Source organism: Delphinus delphis, chromosome 14 (assembly GCF_949987515.2).
Source record: "Delphinus delphis chromosome 14, mDelDel1.2, whole genome shotgun sequence".
Lineage (NCBI taxonomy): Eukaryota > Metazoa > Chordata > Mammalia > Artiodactyla > Delphinidae > Delphinus > Delphinus delphis.
The window spans coordinates 12482687-12500421 of NC_082696.1; the positions used below are offsets into that span (position 1 = coordinate 12482687).

The window sequence follows — 17735 nt, forward strand, 5'->3', positions numbered from 1 at the left end:
GACTGCAGTGGCATTTGGGGAGGATGAGGTAGGAGGTTCCGTGAAAAGGATTTTGGTAGCTGCCGTCTCCCTTAAGAACCGGTCTCGGTGCTGATTGTCAAGGCTCTCTGGGGCTCTCAGTGGAAACAGAGCCGCTGTCGAACCTCAATTCCTCTTCCTCAAAGCTTCACCTGCCTCCTTGCTTTTCCGTGCCTCCCTATACTGTATGTTCTCTTTGCAGTTAACTTTTTTTTTTAAAATTATTTATTTATTTATGGCTGTGTTGGGTCTTTTTGTTGCTGCGCATGGGCTTTCTCTAGTTGCAGTGAGCGGGGGCCACTCCTCGTTGCGGCGCGCGGGCCTCTCACTGTTGTGGCCTCCCTTCTTGCAGAGCATGGGCTCTAGGCGTGCAGGCTTCAGTAGTTGTGGCTCGCGGGCTCCAGAGCGCAGGTTCAGGAGCTGTGGCTTGCGGGCCCAGTTGCTCAGTGGCATGTGGGATCCTCCCGGGCCAGGGCCTGAACCCGTGTCCCCTGCACTGGCAGGCAGACTCTCAACCACTGCGCCACCAGGGAAGCCCTGCAGTTAACTCTTTTCATAGAGCAACCCTTCCACATTTTCTTCCCCTTGTAAAAAAATACAAGTGGAGGACAACAGCTCAGGACATCTCTGCCCCCCTCCCCCAGTCCCATCGCTCCCCAACAAAGGCTTCTCCCAGGGAGTTCTCCATTCTTGCCCTGAGAGCAGAGCCTGGGTCCCAGACTGTGGTAGAAACTTCCAGTTTTACGGTATTTCCCAGTTTTTGCAGCATCCTTGCTCATGCTTGCGTGTGCTTCTGGAGGGCAGGTGCTTCTTTTTGTGTGTATCGTAGATGCAAATCAGTATAGGAGCCCAGTGAACTGAGCTGTTCTCTGCCTAGAAAGCGTACCACACGTGGGTTTTTTTCTTTTCTTTCTTTTTTTTTTCCTCCTGTGGTTTACTTGGCTGATTTTTTTTTAATTGAAGTATAGTTGATTTACAACGTTGTGTTAGTTTCAGGTGTGCAGCAAAGTGATTCAGTTATACATATATATATCTCCCTCTGTTCTTTTTCAGATTCTTTTCCACTGTAGGTTATTACAAGGTATTGAATAAAGTTCCCCGTGCTATACAGTAGGTCCTTATTATCTATTTTATATATGGTAGTGTTTATCTGCCACACTCCTAATTTATCCTGCCCGCCCGCCTCTCCCCTCTGGTAACCACAGGTTTGTTTTCTGTGTCTGTGAGTCTATTTCTGTTTGGTAAATAAGTTCATTGTATCACTTTTTTAGATTCCACATGTAAGTGATATCATATGATACTTGTCTTCCTCTGTCTGACTGCCTTCACTTAGTATGATAATCTCTTGGTCCATCATGTTGCTGCAGATGGCATTTTTCATTCTTTTTTATGGCTGAGTAATATTCCACTGTATCTATGTACCACATCTTCTTTATCCATTCTTCTGTTGATGGACACTTAGGTTGCTTCCATGTCCTGGCTATTATAAATGGTGCTGCTATGAATGCTGGGATGCATGTCTTTTTTTTTTTTTTCTGTAGCCCTCAGGATATACAGGTTGGTGTTGACCTGCACTGACAGCTACTTCTTGTTTTCTCTCTCTCTCTCTCTTTTTTTTTTTTGTATTCTCTCTCTCTGCCTTTGTCTTTTCCTGGGATGCTAATGGCATGTGGAAATCTTGAAGTATACCCCCTAATCTTCCCTATTTTTATTGGATCCTGGAAAGAGATAGCTTGCCTCTTTCTAAATTCAACTTTTTGAAAACTTACTCTGGGAAATATAGGTATGTAGAGAATTTTATGAATTCTGCAGATATTTAATCCTTTAAAGGCAGTCATTTTTATTGGTGTATCACCACCCTCTTATAGTCACTGCTGGCCTAAAAGGCCAGTTTCGAGAGTCACCTTCAAAAGTGAAAGAACTAGAAAAGAATTCAATTCAGATTTCCTAGAAAAAAAATAGAATCCGTCTCACCTGTATTTTAGAGTGCTGTTAAGAAACTTGGGACAGCAACTCAAGGTGTTATCAACAACAAGCCTGTAGGCATTGGTGTCCCAAGTTCCTTAATTTTCTCATCGACCCATCTAGGTGGGAGAGCCATTTATATTTACATTACCATTAAAATTTCTGATGGTAGTCATAGACAGTAAACTAAGTCAGCTTAAATGACGTGAATAATTTCCTGGTATATAACACTGTACTTTCTTTAGATCATTTAAAGGGATGTCTGTGAATCTGCATTGGAGGATGGAGAGGCACTATATGGTGGTGAAGAGCAGAGACCCTGGTGCCAGCTCCCTGGCTCTCAGCCTGGCTCTGTGTGGCCTTGGGCAAGTCACCTCCCCTCTCTGTGCCTCAGCTCTTCAGCTCCGAAGTGGGACACTTATAGTACCCAATCTTGGGGACACTGGGAGGATTAAATGGTTTATATATATTAAATTTTGGCAAGGTGCCTGCCATGTGGTAAGTGACATTTAACTGTTTGTAATTTTATATATTTATTTTTCCCAATTTTAAGAAGTTTCTTCTTAATTTTATATCACAGAAAACTTGATATCTTCTCAGCCATAGTATTTGGTGAGAGAAATCAACCCTATTTTATTTTGCATTAAAGGCTTTAGAATTTGTTGGAAGCCATCAATTTTGCAGGTCTTAAGACTGAAACTCCTCTGTTTGTTCACCAAATACAGACCTCTTGGAGGGTGTTCACCTGCGTTTCCTCCCGTATCCTGATGCCACACCTGAGAGGATCCTGGGAGCTTAGGCTTTGTGGCTCAGTCTGGCCCTTGACTTTCTTTCTTTCTTTTCTTTTTTTTAATAAATTTATTTATTTTGGCTGCGTTGGGTCTTTGTTGCTGCGCACGGGCTTTCTCTGTTTGAGGCGAGCGGGGGCTACTCTTCGTGGCGGTGCGCAGGCTTCTCATTGCGGTGGCTTTGCCTGTTGCGGAGCACGGGCTTAGTTGCTCCGCGGCATGTGGGATCTTCCCGGACCAGGGCTCGAACCCGTGTCCCCTGCATTGGCAGGCGGACTCTCAACCACTGCACCACCAGGGGAGCCCTGGCCCTTGACTTTCTTTAATGTTCTCTTAAAATCTATAATTTGTACTGTATGTCAGTGTGAATGTTTCCATGTGTAGATTTTTTTCTTTTGTGTATCTCAGAAAGCTCTGTAGCCATCGTCTGGTCCCTCGTTGAGGGAGACAGAGCGGGCGCTGCCTGCCCTGCTTCATGAGAAGGGAGCGGATCCAGGGAAGCTAGTCGCACCACATCCTGAGTCAGTGCTTGCTGAGCCAGCAGAGGGCCAGTCTTTAAATTATGTGTAATTCGAAAACAAGAAGTATACTTTTGAATTCTGCCCTCATTCTGGGCCTATATGATCTTATAAGGTATTAACCTCAAAAGTACTATTTTTTCCTCGTGTCCGTTACTGTGTACAAATAGTGTCAACTACCTGCCCTGTGGATGGGAGCCGGCTTTGGTATTTGGGCCCTTGCCCTTTCTGTTAATAGGAGGTTGGATGATGGTGGTATCCTATTAATTTGAAGATGGGAAGAAGGCAGTGACCGAAGATTATAGATCCGTATGGGAATTCCCTGGTGGTCCAATGGTTAGGGCTTGGCACTTTTACTGCCGTGGGCCTGGGTTTGATCCCTGGTTGGGGAACTAAGATCCTGCAAGCTGCGCGGCATGGCCAAAGAGAAAAGCAAAAAAGATTACAGAGTGGTAGAAATTCAGTGCTGGTTGGCCATGGGGTCAACTTTCCAGCCCCTGCCTTTACACACTGGAGAACAGGGGACAAGGTCTGCTCGAGGCCACATAGCTCCTAAGGTTAGAGCCACAGGCCTACCTGGTGTTGCCCCTGCACAACATAAAGGCGACTTTGCAAGATGAGGACCTGTGAGATCAATGTCACTCAGTAGCATAGGACATGAGGCATTTCATGTTTCCCCAGAGTGCAGTAACAAGGGGATTTTCTGGAGGAGAAAGCTTCACTTTAATCACTCAGGAAACCAGAGTGGACGTTCTCTCAAGCCACAATTATGGTAAACTTGTGGGGAATTTGTGTTGAACAATCTAGAAGATTCTTCCCCCGCCACACCATAAGCTGCAAGGGCTAGGACCTTCTCTGTCGATTTTCCCATCAGGACTATCTGTAGCTCTGGTCTCAGGGGGTTCATGAAAGAAAGATAAGAAGGTGAGAACCGGACAGGGTCACTAAGAGGAATGTGACAGGTGAGGGGGTCCTACAACCTCAACAATTCACCCCTGTCAGAGTTGGGATCTTCAACCTCAACCAGGATTTCTTTTCTTTTCTCTCTTTTATCCAGCCAATATTTGAGCGTCGCATTGTGCCAGGCAATGCATGAGGTGTAAGGCTGAGTCATCAACATGGGCGTGGCCCCAGCCCCATATTTTAGAGAGGGAGAGAGGCAAATGCAGGATAATGAACAAATAAATACTCCCAGGCTTGCTAAGTCCTGTGAAGGAAGCAAACAGGACACACAGGGAAGAACAGCGATTTGGGGGCTCTTGTGCGTACCGGGCTCCACTGGAGGCATCCCTGCGATGTGATATTTGAGTTGAGACTGAGAGGTGAGAAGGCACGAACGTTCCAGGTTAAAGGAGCGTCACAGTGACAGGCCTTGAGGTAGAAAGGGCCAGATATCCTCAGTGTCCAACGCGATGGTCTGGGGAGAATGTGGCAGGAGACGAAGTTGGAGAGGCGGGCAGGACCCGGACAGACTAGCCTGGACTTTGCTGGCTGTGGATTTTGCTCTCACAGGGCTTGGAGCAAGGGAGTAACATTTAAACTGTGTGTGGAGAAGGTTTTAATGAGTCTTCAGAACGTTAATCTACGTGAAAGACGCCCCTCACCCAAGACCGTATATTGTGTGACCCGATTTATGTGCAATGTGCGGAATCCATGATGTGAAATCGCCAGGCGAACCCAAAGGACAGAAAATAGGTTAGTGATGGCCCAGTGGTGGGCGGTGGGCTGTGTGACATGGGCAGTGACTGATGATGGGCCCAGGGAGTTTTTGTGGGGGGGGGTGTTGAAAATAAGATTGGTTATGGTTATGGCGGCATGAATATACCAGAACTCATTGAATTGTGCACTCTATATAGGTGACTTGTAGGGTATATACATTATATTTCAATAAAGCTGTTATTAAAAAATAAAAAACGTCTACTGCTGCCTGACAAACCTGCTTCATTGTTCTAGGCAGCTGTCCCCAATATAGCAGCTGTGAGGGCCTTTCTCCACCCTCCTGGTATGTGAGCATCTCCTTCGGCCCCTTCCCCTGCGACCTCACCAAGTAAAAGGCATCAGCTGCTGATAATGTCAACTTCTTGCATCAAACCTCCATGTCTTCCGATCCCGTACAGGCTTCTGCGCTGTCCTTTCACAATGCTCAGAAATGGTTTTCAATCCTGACTCTGCGTCTTGTTGGTTCTGTGACTTAGGCCAGTTATTCGACAGGTCCGTGAGCCCCAATTTCATTTCTTTTTTTTCAAATTTAACACTTTGTGGGCTTCCCTGGTGGCGCGGTGGTTGGGAGTCCGCCTGCCGATGCAGGGGACGCGGGTTCGTGCCCCGGTCTGGGAAGATCCCACATGCCGCGGAGCAGCTGGGCCCGTGAGCCGTGGCCGCTGAGCCTGCGCGTCCGGAGCCTGTGCTCCGCAATGGGAGAGGCCACAACAGTGAGAGGCCACAACAGTGAGAGGCCCACGTACCGCAAAAAAAACAAACCAAAAACTTTGTATTTTCACAGTTAACTAGCACTTACTATGTACCTATCCCTAATATCTGTAAGTGCTTTAAGAATATTAACTTATTTACAAATTTTAACACATTTACTCATCCAGATAACCCCACGAGGTGTAGGTACTCTTAGCTTCTCCATTTTGTGGGTGAAAAAACTGAGGCACAGAGAGGTTAAGTTACTTGTATGAGGTCACACAGCTGGGAAGTAGCGGAACTGAATCCAGGCAGTCGGGCTCCAGAGGCCTTGCTCCCAAACGCTCTACCTCCATGGCCACAGGTACTCTCCTGGCCTGTAAAATGGGCTTAATCTAAGCTCCTTCCCTTGTTTCATTTATGATCCTTTGATCTTCAATTACTATATCTTATACCATTTCTGCTGTGCTCAGCATGGTGCCTGAAGCATAGTCTGTACTTAATTAATGTACTTAATTAAGTCACTTTCATCCATTTCTTTATTGATGACCTCAGACCCCACAAGGATTTGGGTGCCCCATTGATGTTTGGGCTCTGCCTTAGCTCTGCCTTTTAGGGCCATGATGTCACGGGGAAGGCACGCTCTGCATTTACGTTTCCTCAGTCAGTAAAGTAGAGATAGTAATGACCTGGCCAGCATCCTCCCCCGGCTCCTCGCAGGGATCAATGAGACATCATCGCATGGGCAGGCGCCCTGTAAACCCTGCAGCCCCCTAGCAATGCAGGAGTTCAGTTTCCTATGCAGCCCAGCTGTTTGGACTGTGCAGTGTTGGTAGATGGTTGAATAGACTGCAGTTTTCCCATGGAAATGTTGATGGACCCAGGTGAATTGGAGGTGGTTGATGCATTGTACGTTCATCTCAAGATGGGACTTGCCCCTGGGCAGTAATGACACCCAAGCAGTGGGCGAAGCTTCCAGGTTTGTTGCCGTGGCCACCGCATGGTCCACACTCTGAGTTGATCGTCTGCAGTTCTATGAACTTAAACTTGCTGCGTGTCCAGGGAACTAGTTAATTCTTCCTTCGGTTCAGGGTAGGCATGCCAGTGACAATACTTGTAGCCAATGTTTGGTTCTTAGACCAAATCTAATTTATAGTTTTGGAAAAATAAACTGTGCTGGGGTGGTGGAGAGTACAATTTACTGGGTGAAGGACATTCTTTCCTCCTCTTTCACATGTTGCCCCCCTCCCCGCTTGGTCCAGGTGTTCCAGAATTGGATACAATGGTTTGGTTACTGAATTACAAAAACCAACCTTGGAAAGTACACATTTCTTTTACCAGAGTATTGTGGCATGCTTTGTGTTCATCTTCACAATTTTGTTTTTGTTTTGAGAATCTGAAAACTTGGTTTGCAGTTTTTGTTGAATAACAACGATGATATGCACGTATATGGACGTCTACGCAAACACACGCATACACACACACACAACCTCAGACGTCTACGTCACTGTTCAATTTCTTCCCTGCCCTTGGTGTTATCTTTCAAGTTCATGATACCTTTTGGGGGTGGGGGTAAGGGAAGAGGAACTCAACGCTGAGCATTCAGGGCTGTCATTATAGTCTGAATTCTGGTCGTTAGACCCTCAGTTCTTTGGTTAATTGTGATTTGCATGTCAGTTTTTTTTCCCCCAGTGATTTAGAGCAGTGTCTAAAGATCATCCAGAAGATGATTTCAGATAACACTAGCTTCTGTCCTGTCCCCTGCCCCCTCTCTGGGCACTTCTCCCCTTCGTGGCTGGACTCGGGATGCTGGGGGCATGGCAGGCTGGGTCCCTTTCACAGCATCAGAAGTTGTGCAGAGTCTGGGTGGGTGGAGGGCTGGGGGGCGGCGGGTGGGTTTGCCAGACCTTCAACTTGGAACCCAGGCTTTCCTGGTTAAAATCTTCAGCTGGGATGCATTCCTTCCCAGTTCAGAAACCTCAAACGAGAGCAGTCCATCTGACTTGTTTTCTGGGTAGCTTGAATCCTTGAACTCCTATTTTCACTTCCTTAAATTATCCTGGCATGGACATATTTGCTACTTCCAAGTTTTGTTTTAGTAATAAATCCTCTACTTACGTAGTAAAACCCAAAGAGTAGCTGTTTTTCGGTTCCATCTTCTGATGTCTGCTGAGTGAGGTAAGTCTTAGAAGACACTAGTAGCTAGTAAGAAAGTTGAGTTTGATTTAGAAACAAAGTACTGTTTTTTTGTTGCTTCTTATAAGAACTTGAAGCCATGGATTTGTTGCTGCATTCTCTTGCAGCTCTTCCATGATGTGCAGACCAGCTTTGCCCAGGTGGTTAAGAGCACAGACTTTTATTTTGTCTTCAGCATTTCTGTTCTTTCAGCTTGATGCCTTCCTCCCCACCCCAAATGGACAGCCGCACATTCCTCCTCCTTCAGATCGGTTGCTCCTTTCATAAACATAGTGAAGAGGCTTTGTTGGTTCTTAATTGTGCTTCCAGGGTCCTCGCGGCTGGATCTGTGGTTGTGTTTGGATTTCACGCAGCTTCTGCTTTGAAGGCAGCTGGGAGGCCTCAGCAACGACCTCACATGCTCACAGCTCTCATCAGGGCAGAAGACCCGACAGAGTTTTTCTCAGGACCAAGTTCATTCATTTGCTAATTGTTTTTTGGCTCTGAGGAGGTTTGGGATTTAAGTTTCTGGGCAGTTTATTTCCTTCTTCATACTCTGCAATTGTAAGTACAGGTAAAATACTAAGTGGAGAAGTGTAGACTTTTAGATCTGAAAGGTACTGAGAGTTCTTTTAACCTGCTTTTCAGACAATGAATTTAGTTGTTGTCCCCTTTCTTCAAATTATATTTAACCAGAAGCCTGGCAGGATGACTGAGAAAATCAGAGCAGCGAGCAGTAGTGTATGTGGGTGTCAGTTTTAAAGGAAGCCTCTTAGTTCACTCGAGGAGCCCAAGAACCGGAAGTAAGTGGTTTAGCCAGTGTTGTGCATCGCAGGACATGGACTAAAGCCAGACTAAGAAATCAGGTTCCCTTCATTAGAAAGCAGGTTATTGGCTGCAGGGGCCGTAGGGAAAGAACTGACACAGCAAGAGGGCACAAGGGAACTGTCTGGAGTGACAGAAATGTTCACATCATGATTGTGGTGTGGTTACATGGCTGTATGTATTAGTCAAAACTCATTGACTGGTACACTGAAAATTGGTGAGTTTTATTATATAAAGTGGATAAAAAGTTGTAAGAGGTCTCCTAAAACATGTTCAGGATTTTTTTGGGGAGGGAGGGAAGGAGATAACATTTTCTCTGCTTTTTAATTCAGTGTAATCATATTAAATGATTCTTTCAAAAATATCAAAAGAAAAGAAACAATCAGATTCACTTCATTCCCAGTCTAGTCTGTTTTTCCAGTTGGCAGATTTACCATCACTCTGTACTCCTTGCTGCTGTTACTTATACCAAGGCTTTGCACACCTTTTCTCTAGAAGGCCAGATAGTAAGTATTTTAGGCCTTGTGGGCATTTGGTCTCTGTCTCAGTTACTCAGTTCTGTTATTGTATCTCGAAGACAGCCAGAGACAATATGTAAACAAAAGAGCATGGCTGTGTTCCCATAAAACTTTACCTCCAAAACCGGGCGGTGGGCCAGATTTGGCCCATGCACTGTATTTACCAATCTGTGAGTTACACCTTTGTTCCTTTTGGAGAAACTCAGTGAAATGGGTGTTTTTCTACATCCTCACCAGAAAGATGAATGTTATAGAAAAGTGGGATTGTAGAGGCGTTTGGCAGACAACAGGTCCTCAAGCGCTTGGAATGCCCAGCTAAGCTCACAGATTTCGCTCTGTCAGGGAGGGGATGGTTTTGCTCAGGTGAGATTGTGGAGGACGAACCAAGAGGAAGGAGGGACTGAGCATGGGAACCAGTTTCTGGATGATTGTAGAAACCTGGGCAGCTGTGACAGTAAGACAAGACAGAGGAGATCTAGTGGAGGGGTACTCAGCATTAAGATGGCGAGAACTCAAAAACCTGAAGACTTGAAGTCCTGGGGATGAAGAATCTGGAGGAGGAGGCGGATGGCTTCCACTTTCTGGCTGGACAGCTCTGTACGCCTTGGGGTCATTGACCAAAATAAGGAAAATGGGGGAGAGGCAGGCTTGATGAGAAGGATGAGTTTAGGTTTGAATTGTGTTGAGTTTTAGATTAGAGAGCAGAATTTGGAACGCATCACTGTATAGCTCTGTAGCCTTCAGATTTTTTTTTTTTAATTTTTTTTTTTTGGCGGTACACGGGCCTCTCACTGTTGTGGCCTCTCCCATTGCGGAGCACAGGCTCCGGACGCGCAGGCTCAGCGGCCATGGCTCACGGGCCCCGCCCCTCCGCAGCACGTGGGATCTTCCCGGACCGGGGCACGAACCCATGTCCCCTGCATCGGCAGGCGGACTCTCAACCACTGTGCCACCAGGGAAGCCCCGCCTTCAGATTTTTGATCGTGCTTTTCCATAAGTCAATAATTTGCGGTATTTATCTGACAGTACGTAGACATTTATCTCTAAGTAATACACACATTCTACTGGACTATAATGCATATTATAAAACCTAACATAAGAATTAGGCATATCCAAAGGGTAAGAAATATTGTTTAAAAATCACAAGGCAAATGTATGTTTAATGTGCGATTCTTCATTAACAGTAGGATGTTACATCATGAGATGTGACACCGTATTTCTAGTAGTTCTCTTAGATCTGGTCATCCTTTGATTAGCAACATCAATTCACCATTTTTGATAGTTGGCTTGGGCTTGTGTTACCTTCAGTGTGCAGTTCATTTTGCTTTTCTTGCTACTCCTTGTCCTTTCGAGATCGGTGGCGGATCCTGAGCTGAAGAAGGGAGGTCATGGCTGCAGTTTTCTCCCCTCAGAGTGCACACAGGATATTCTGACACGGGAGAAAGAGGATGGCTTGTGAGGAAATTGGGTCCTTCCATATCCAGAGGGAGGAACTGTGCTTCCGTCAGGGGTCTCAGCAGCTGCAAAGGCAGCGGCACAGCTGGCTGTGTCCTTTTGTCTCAGGCTGCCGCTGGGGCTGAGACAGGCTGGGACCTGGGACCCTTTGCTTCAGCGCCTGCACCTGGACACACGTCTCCTCGGGCAACAGAATACAAAGAAGCTACAAGGGACTAAAAAGAACTGCGTGCATGCACAGCTGGGGCAGATTCTGGACAAGATACAAAAAGAGCAAAAACCCAACAGCTGCTTCTGAAGAGCCGGGAGCAAAAGCAGGGCACTGCGCATGCCCCCTGCACTCAACCCCTCCAAAGGGGCGGGCAAAACACCTAAGCCCCCACTCCAGCCCATCCCTCTGGACCCGCCCCCACCCTCACCCTATATAAGGAACCAGCTCGCCCCACCTCCGGGAGTGAGCAAGGGAACCTGTTACTTGTTTTTGCTCCCCCTGCTGCAGCAGGGGCCCCAATAAAGCCTTGCCTGAAGTTTTTGTCTGGCCTCTGATCAATTTCTGTTGATTAAGGAGGCCAAGAACCCTGGTCGGTAACAGACGCCCCCCTTCACCGTTCTTCCTGGAGACACTGATTGTAGTTTTGACTCATTAGGAAAGGCCAGTGGGTCAGGGGCCTGTCTGACCAGGCAAAAAGAATTCCTCAATCCTTCAACGTTATGGAGCTAAAACTCAGTACACCCTGTGTTTCAAACATGGTGTTATTGCCTGAATTCATACTGCTATACTTAAACCAGTTTTATCAGATAGTTTTTTGTTTCTGTTTTGTTTTTTAATATGTATTTATTTATTTGGCTGCGCCGGGTCTTAGTTGCAGTACACGGGATCTTCGTTTCTGCATGCAGGATCTTTTCATTGCGGCATATGAACCCTTAGATGTGGCATGTGGGATCTAGTTCCCTGATCAGGGATTGAACCTGGGTCCCCTACATTGGGAAGGCAGAGTCTTAGCCACTGGATCACCAGGGAAGTCCCCTATCAGCTAGTTTTAAAATTAAGGCCTACAGACTTCAACAAAACGGGGTGACAAAGAAAGTCATTCTAGGATAGAGTTGCGTGTCTCACTTCACGAAAAGATACTTGGAGGTCCGAACAGTAGACCACCCTTCTGAATTCTGGGGAGACGTTATAATACATTGAATCAGGAGTGTCAGTAAGTTGAGAAGGCGGAGGAGTTTTGATGTCAGATCCTTAACCATTTAATGTTTTTAGAAGTGTTGGGAATTCCGAGAATATTGCAATGAGATGTAAATGTTCCACCCAAGCCTTGCTTCCTTCCCTTTGGTTCAGATCATCAGGAACGGACCTCCTGCTAAATGTTCATCTCCTTTGCATTGGAGGTTCCTCCCCAGTACAGTGCCTTGTATGTGGTCATTGCTCCATACTGTTGTGGAATTAAATTGAATTGTGTGATCTGTGATTGATTCTCCTAGTCAAAGAATACAGTATACCCAAACCCTGTTTGCATCGTCTGGCACTTGGTGGCCCTTTTAGGGGACCTACATGAGATGCAAATCTACAAGCGTTAGTTAGATCGATTTCCAAATCAACACATTTACTTTATTTATTTATTTTTGAGTTTTATTTTACTTATTTTTTTTTATACAGCAGGTACTTATTAGTCATCCATTTTATACACATCAGTGTATACATGTCAATCCCAATCGTCCAATTCATCACACCCCCACCCCCACCCCTTGCTGCTTTCCCCCCTTGGTGTCCATATGTTTGTTCTCTACATCTGTGTCTCTATTTCTACCCTGCAAACTGGGTGATCTGTACCATTTTTCTAGGTTCCACATATGTGCGTTAATATACGGTATTTGTTTTTCTCTTTCTGACTTATTTCACTCTGTATGACAGTCTCTAGATTCATACACGTCTCTACAAATGACTCAGTTTCGTTCCTTTTTATGGCTGAGTAATATTCCATTGTATATATATACCACATCTTCTTTATCCATTCATCTGTCGATGGGCATTTAGGTGGCTTCCATGACCTGGCTATTGTAAATAGTGCTGCAATGAACATTGGGGTGCATGTGTCTTTTTGAATTATGGTTTTCTCTGGGTATATGCCCAGTAGTGGGATTGCTGGGCCACATGGTAGTTCTATTTTCAGTTTTTTAAGGAACCTCCCTACTGTTCTCCATAGTGGCTGTATCAATTTACATTCCCACCAACAGTTCAAGAGGTTTCCCTTTTCTCCACACCCTCTCCAGCATTTGTTGCTTGTAGATTTTCTGATGATGCCCATTCTAACTGGTGTGAGATGATACCTCACTGTAGTTTTGATTTGCATTTCTCTAATAATTAGTGATGTTGAGCAGCTTTTCATGTGCTTCTTGGTCATCTGTTTGTCTTCTTTGGAGAAATGTCTACTTAGGTCTTCTGCCCATTTTTGGACTGGATTGTTGTTTTTTTAATATTGAGCTGCATGAGCTGTTTATATATTTTGGAGATTAATCCTTTGTCCGTTGATTTGTTTGCAAATATTTTCTCCCATTTTGAGGGTTGTCTTTTTGTCTTGTCTGTAGTTTCTTTTGCTTTGCAAAAGCGTTTAAGTTTCGTTAGGTCCGATTTGTTTATTTTTGTTTTTATTTCCATTACTCTAGGAGGTGTATCAAAAAAGATACTGCTGTGATTTATGTCAAAGAGTGTTCTTCCTATGCTTTCCTCTAAGAGTTTCATAGTGTCTGGCCTTACATTTAGGTCTTTAATCCATTTTGAGTTTATTTTTGTGAATGGTGTTAGGGAGTGTTCTAATTTCATTCTTTTATATGTAGCTGTCCAGTTTTCCCAGCACCACTTATTGAAGAGACTACCTTTTCTCCATTGTATATCCTTGCCTCCTTTGTCATAGATTAGTTACCCATAGGTGCGTGGGTTTATCTCTGGGCTTTCTATCCTGTTCCATTGATCTATATTTCTGTTTTTGTGCCAATACCATACTGTCTTGATTACTGTAGCTTTGTAGTATAGTCTGAAGTCAGGAAGTCTGATTTCTCCAGCTCCGTTTTTCTCCCTCAAGACTGCTTTGGCTATTCGGGGTCTTTTTTGTCTCCATACAAATTTTAAGATTTTTTGTTCTAGTTCTGTAAAAAATGCCATTGGTAATTTGATAGGGATTGCATTGAATCTGTAGATTGCTTTGGGTAGTATAGTCATTTTCACAATATTGATTCTTCCAATCCAAGAACATATATCTTGGATAGTATATCTTCCATCTGTTGGTATCATCTTTAATTTCTTTCATCAGTGTCTTATAGTTTTCTGCATACAGGTCTTTTGTCTCCCTAGGTAGGTTTATTCCTAGGTATTTTATTCTTTTTGTTGCAATGGTAAATGGGAGTGTTTCCTTAATTTCTCTTTCAGATTTTTCATCATTAGTATATAGGAATGCAAGAGATTTCTGTGCATTAATTTTATATCCTGAAACTTTACCAAATTCATTGATTAGCTCTAGTAGTTTTCTGGTGGCATCTTTAGGATTCTCTATGTATAGTATCATGTCATCTGCAAACAGTGACAGTTTTACTTCTTCTTTTCCAATTTGTGTTACTTTTATTCCTTTTTCTTCTCTGATTGCTGTGACCAGGACTTCCAAAACTATGTTGACAATAGTGGTGAGAGTGGACATCATTGTCTTGTTCCTGTCTTAGAGGAAATGGTTTCAGTTTTTCACCATTGAGAATGATGTTTGCTGTGCGTTTGTTGTATATGGCCTTTATTATGTTGAGGTAGGTTCCCTCTATGCCCATTTTCTGGAGAGTTTTGATCATAAATGGGTGTTAAATTTTGTCAAAAGCTTTTTCTGCATCTATTGAGATGATCATATGGTTTTTATTCTTCAATTTGTTAATATGGTGTATCACATTGATTGATTTGCATATATTGAAGAATCCTTGCATCCCTGGGATAAATCCCACTTGATCATGGTGTATGATCCTTTTAATGTGTTGTTGGATTCTGTTTGCTAGTATTTTGTTGAGGATTTTTGCATCTATGGTCATCAGGGTTATTGGCCTGTAATTTTCTTTTTTGTAACATCTTTGTCTGGTTTTGGTATCATGATGATGGTGGCCTCATAGAATGAGTTTGGGAGTGTTCCTTCCTCTGCAATTTTTTGGAAGAGTTTGAGAAGGATAGGTGTTAGCTCTTCTCTAAATGTTTGATAAAATTCACCTGTGAAGCCCTCTGGTCCTGGACTTTGGTTGGTTGGAAGATTTTTATTATTATTATTATTATTTTTTTTTGTGGTACGCGGGCCTCTCACTGCTGTGGCCTCTCCCGTTGCGGAGCACAGGCTCCGGACGCGCAGGCTCAGCGGCCATGGCTCACGGGCCCAGCCGCTCCACGGCATGTGAGCTCCTCCCAGACCGGGGCACGAACCCGTGTCCCCTGCACTGGCAGGCCGACTCTCAACCACTGCGCCACCAGGGAAGCCCCGGTTGGAAGATTTTTAATCACAGTTTCAATTTCTTTACTTGTGCTTGGTCTGTTCATATTTTCTATTTCTTCCTGGTTCAGTCTTGGAAGGTTATACCTTTCTAAGAATTTGTCCATTTCTTCCAGGTTATCCATTTTATTGGCATAGAGTTGCTTGTAGTAGTCTCTAAGGATGCTTTGTATTTCTGCAGTGTCTGTTGTAACTTCTTTTTCAATTCTAACTTTATTGATTTGAGTCCTCTCCCTCTTTTTCTTGAGTCTGACTAATGGTTTATCCATTTTGTTTCTTTTTCTTGATGAGTCTGACTAATGGTTTATCAATTTTGTTTATCTTCTCAAAGAACCAGCTTTTACTTTTATTTATCTTAGCTATTGTTTTCTTTGTTTCTATTTCATTTATTTTTGCTGTGATCTTTATGATTTCTTTCCTCCTGCTAACTTTGGGTTTTGTTTGTTCTTCTTTCTCTGGTTCCTTTAGGTGTAAGGTTAGATTGTTTATTTGAGATTTTTCTTGTTTCTTGAGGTAGGCTTGTATAGCTATAAACTTCCCTTTTAGAACTGCTTTTGCTGCACCCATAGGTTTTGGATCGTTGTGTTTTCATCCTCATTTGTCTCTAGGTATTTTTTGATTTCGTCTTTGATTTCTTCAGTGATCTCTGGTTATTTAGTAACGTATTGTTTAACCTCCATGTGTATGTGTTCTTTACGTTTTTTTCCCTGTAATTCATTTCTAATCTCATAATGTTGTGGTTAGAAAAGATGCTTGATATGATTTCAATTTTCTTAAATTTACTGAGGCTTGATTCGTGACCCAAGATGTGATCTATGCTGGAGAATGTTCCGTGTGACAAGAAAGTGTAATCTGTGTTTGGATGGAATGTCCTATAAATATCAATTAAATCTATCTGGTCTATTGTGTCATTTAAAGCTTGTGTTTCCTTATTAATTTTCTGTTTGGATGATCTGTCCATTGGTGTAAATGAGGTGTTAAAGTACCCCACTATGATTGTGTTACTGTCGATTTCCTCTTTTATAGCTGTTAGCACTTGCCTTATGTGTTGAGGTGCTCCTATGTTGGGTGCATAAATATTTATCATTGTTATATCTTCTTCTTGGATTGATCCCTTGATCATTATGTAGTGTCCTTGTCTGTCTCTTGTAATAGTTTTATTTTAAAGTCTATTTTGTCTGTTATGAGAATTGCTACTTCAGCTTTCTTTTGATTTCCATTTGCATGGAATATCTTTTTCCATCCCCTCACTTTCAGTCTGTATGTGTCCCTAGGTCTGAAGTGGGTCTCTTGTACACAGCATATATATGTGTCTTGTTTTTGTATCCATTCAGCAAGCCTGTGTCTTTTGGTTGGAGCATTTAATCCATTCACGTTTAAGTTAATTATCTATATATATGTTCCTATGACCATTTCCTTAATTGTTTTGGGTTTGTTTTTGTGGGTCCTTTTCTTCTCTTGTGTTTCCCACTTAGAGAAGTTCCTTTAGCATTTGTTGTAGAGCTCGTTTGTTGGTGCTGAATTCTCTTGGCTTTTGCTTGTCTGTAAAGCTCTTGACTTCTCCATCGAGTCTGAATGAGATCCTTGCCAGTAGAGTAATCTTGGTTGTAGGTTCTTCCCCTTCATCACTTTAAATATATCGTGCCACTCCCTCTGGCTTTTTAATTTCTGCTGAGCAATCAGCTGTTAATCTTATGGGAGTTCCCTTGTATGTTATTTGTCATTTTTCCCTTGTTGCTTTTAATAATTTTTCTTTGTCTTTGATTTTGTCAATTTGATTACTATGTGTCTCAGCGTGTTTCTCGTTGTGTTTATCCTGCCTGGGACTCTCTGCACTTCCTGGACTTGGGTGGCTATTTCCCTTCCCATGTTAGGGAAGTTTTCGACTATAATCTCTTCAAATATTTTCTTGGGTCCTTTCTCTCTCTCTTCTCCTTCTGGGACTGCTGTAATGTGAATGTTGGTGCATTTAATGTTGTCCCAGAGTTCTCTTAGGCTGTCTTCATTTCTTTTCATTCTTTTTTCTTTCTTCTGTTCCACGGCAATGAATTCCACCATTCTGTCTTCCAGGTCACTTATCTGTTCTTCTGCCTCGGTTATTCTGCTATTGATTCCTTCTAGTGTATTTTTCATTTCAGTTACTGTGTTGTTCATCTCTGTTTGTTTGTTCTTTAATTCTTCTAGGTGTTTGTTCTTTAATTCTTCTAGGCCTTTGTTAAACATTTCTTGCATCTTCTTGATCTCTGCCTCCATTCTTTATCTGAGGTCCTGGATCATCTTCACTATCATTATTCTGAATTATTTTTCTGGAAGGTTGCCTATCTCCACTTCCTTTAATTGTTTTTCTGGGGTTTTATCTTGTTCCTTCTTCTGGTCCATACCCTCTGCCTTTTCATTTTGTCTGTCTTTCTGTGAATGTGGTTTTCGTTCCACAGGCTGCAGGATTGTAGTTCTTCTTGCTTCTGCTGTCTGCCCTCTAGTGGATGAGGCTATCTAAGAGTCTTATGCAAGCTTCCTGATGGGAGGGATTGGTGGCGGGTAGAGCTGGGTTTT

At 43.5% G+C, this 17735-nt stretch overlaps 1 protein-coding gene and 1 non-coding gene across 4 annotated transcripts in view; both read left to right on the forward strand.

Annotated features, from left to right (window-relative positions):
* CNKSR3 (CNKSR family member 3) overlaps positions 1-17735 on the forward strand; it is a 101121-nt gene that overhangs the window by 39816 nt on the left and 43570 nt on the right. The window lies entirely within an intron of this gene.
* On the forward strand, positions 3609-3681 carry TRNAK-UUU (transfer RNA lysine (anticodon UUU)). The gene has a single exon. It is a non-coding gene; the product is annotated as a tRNA-Lys (tRNA).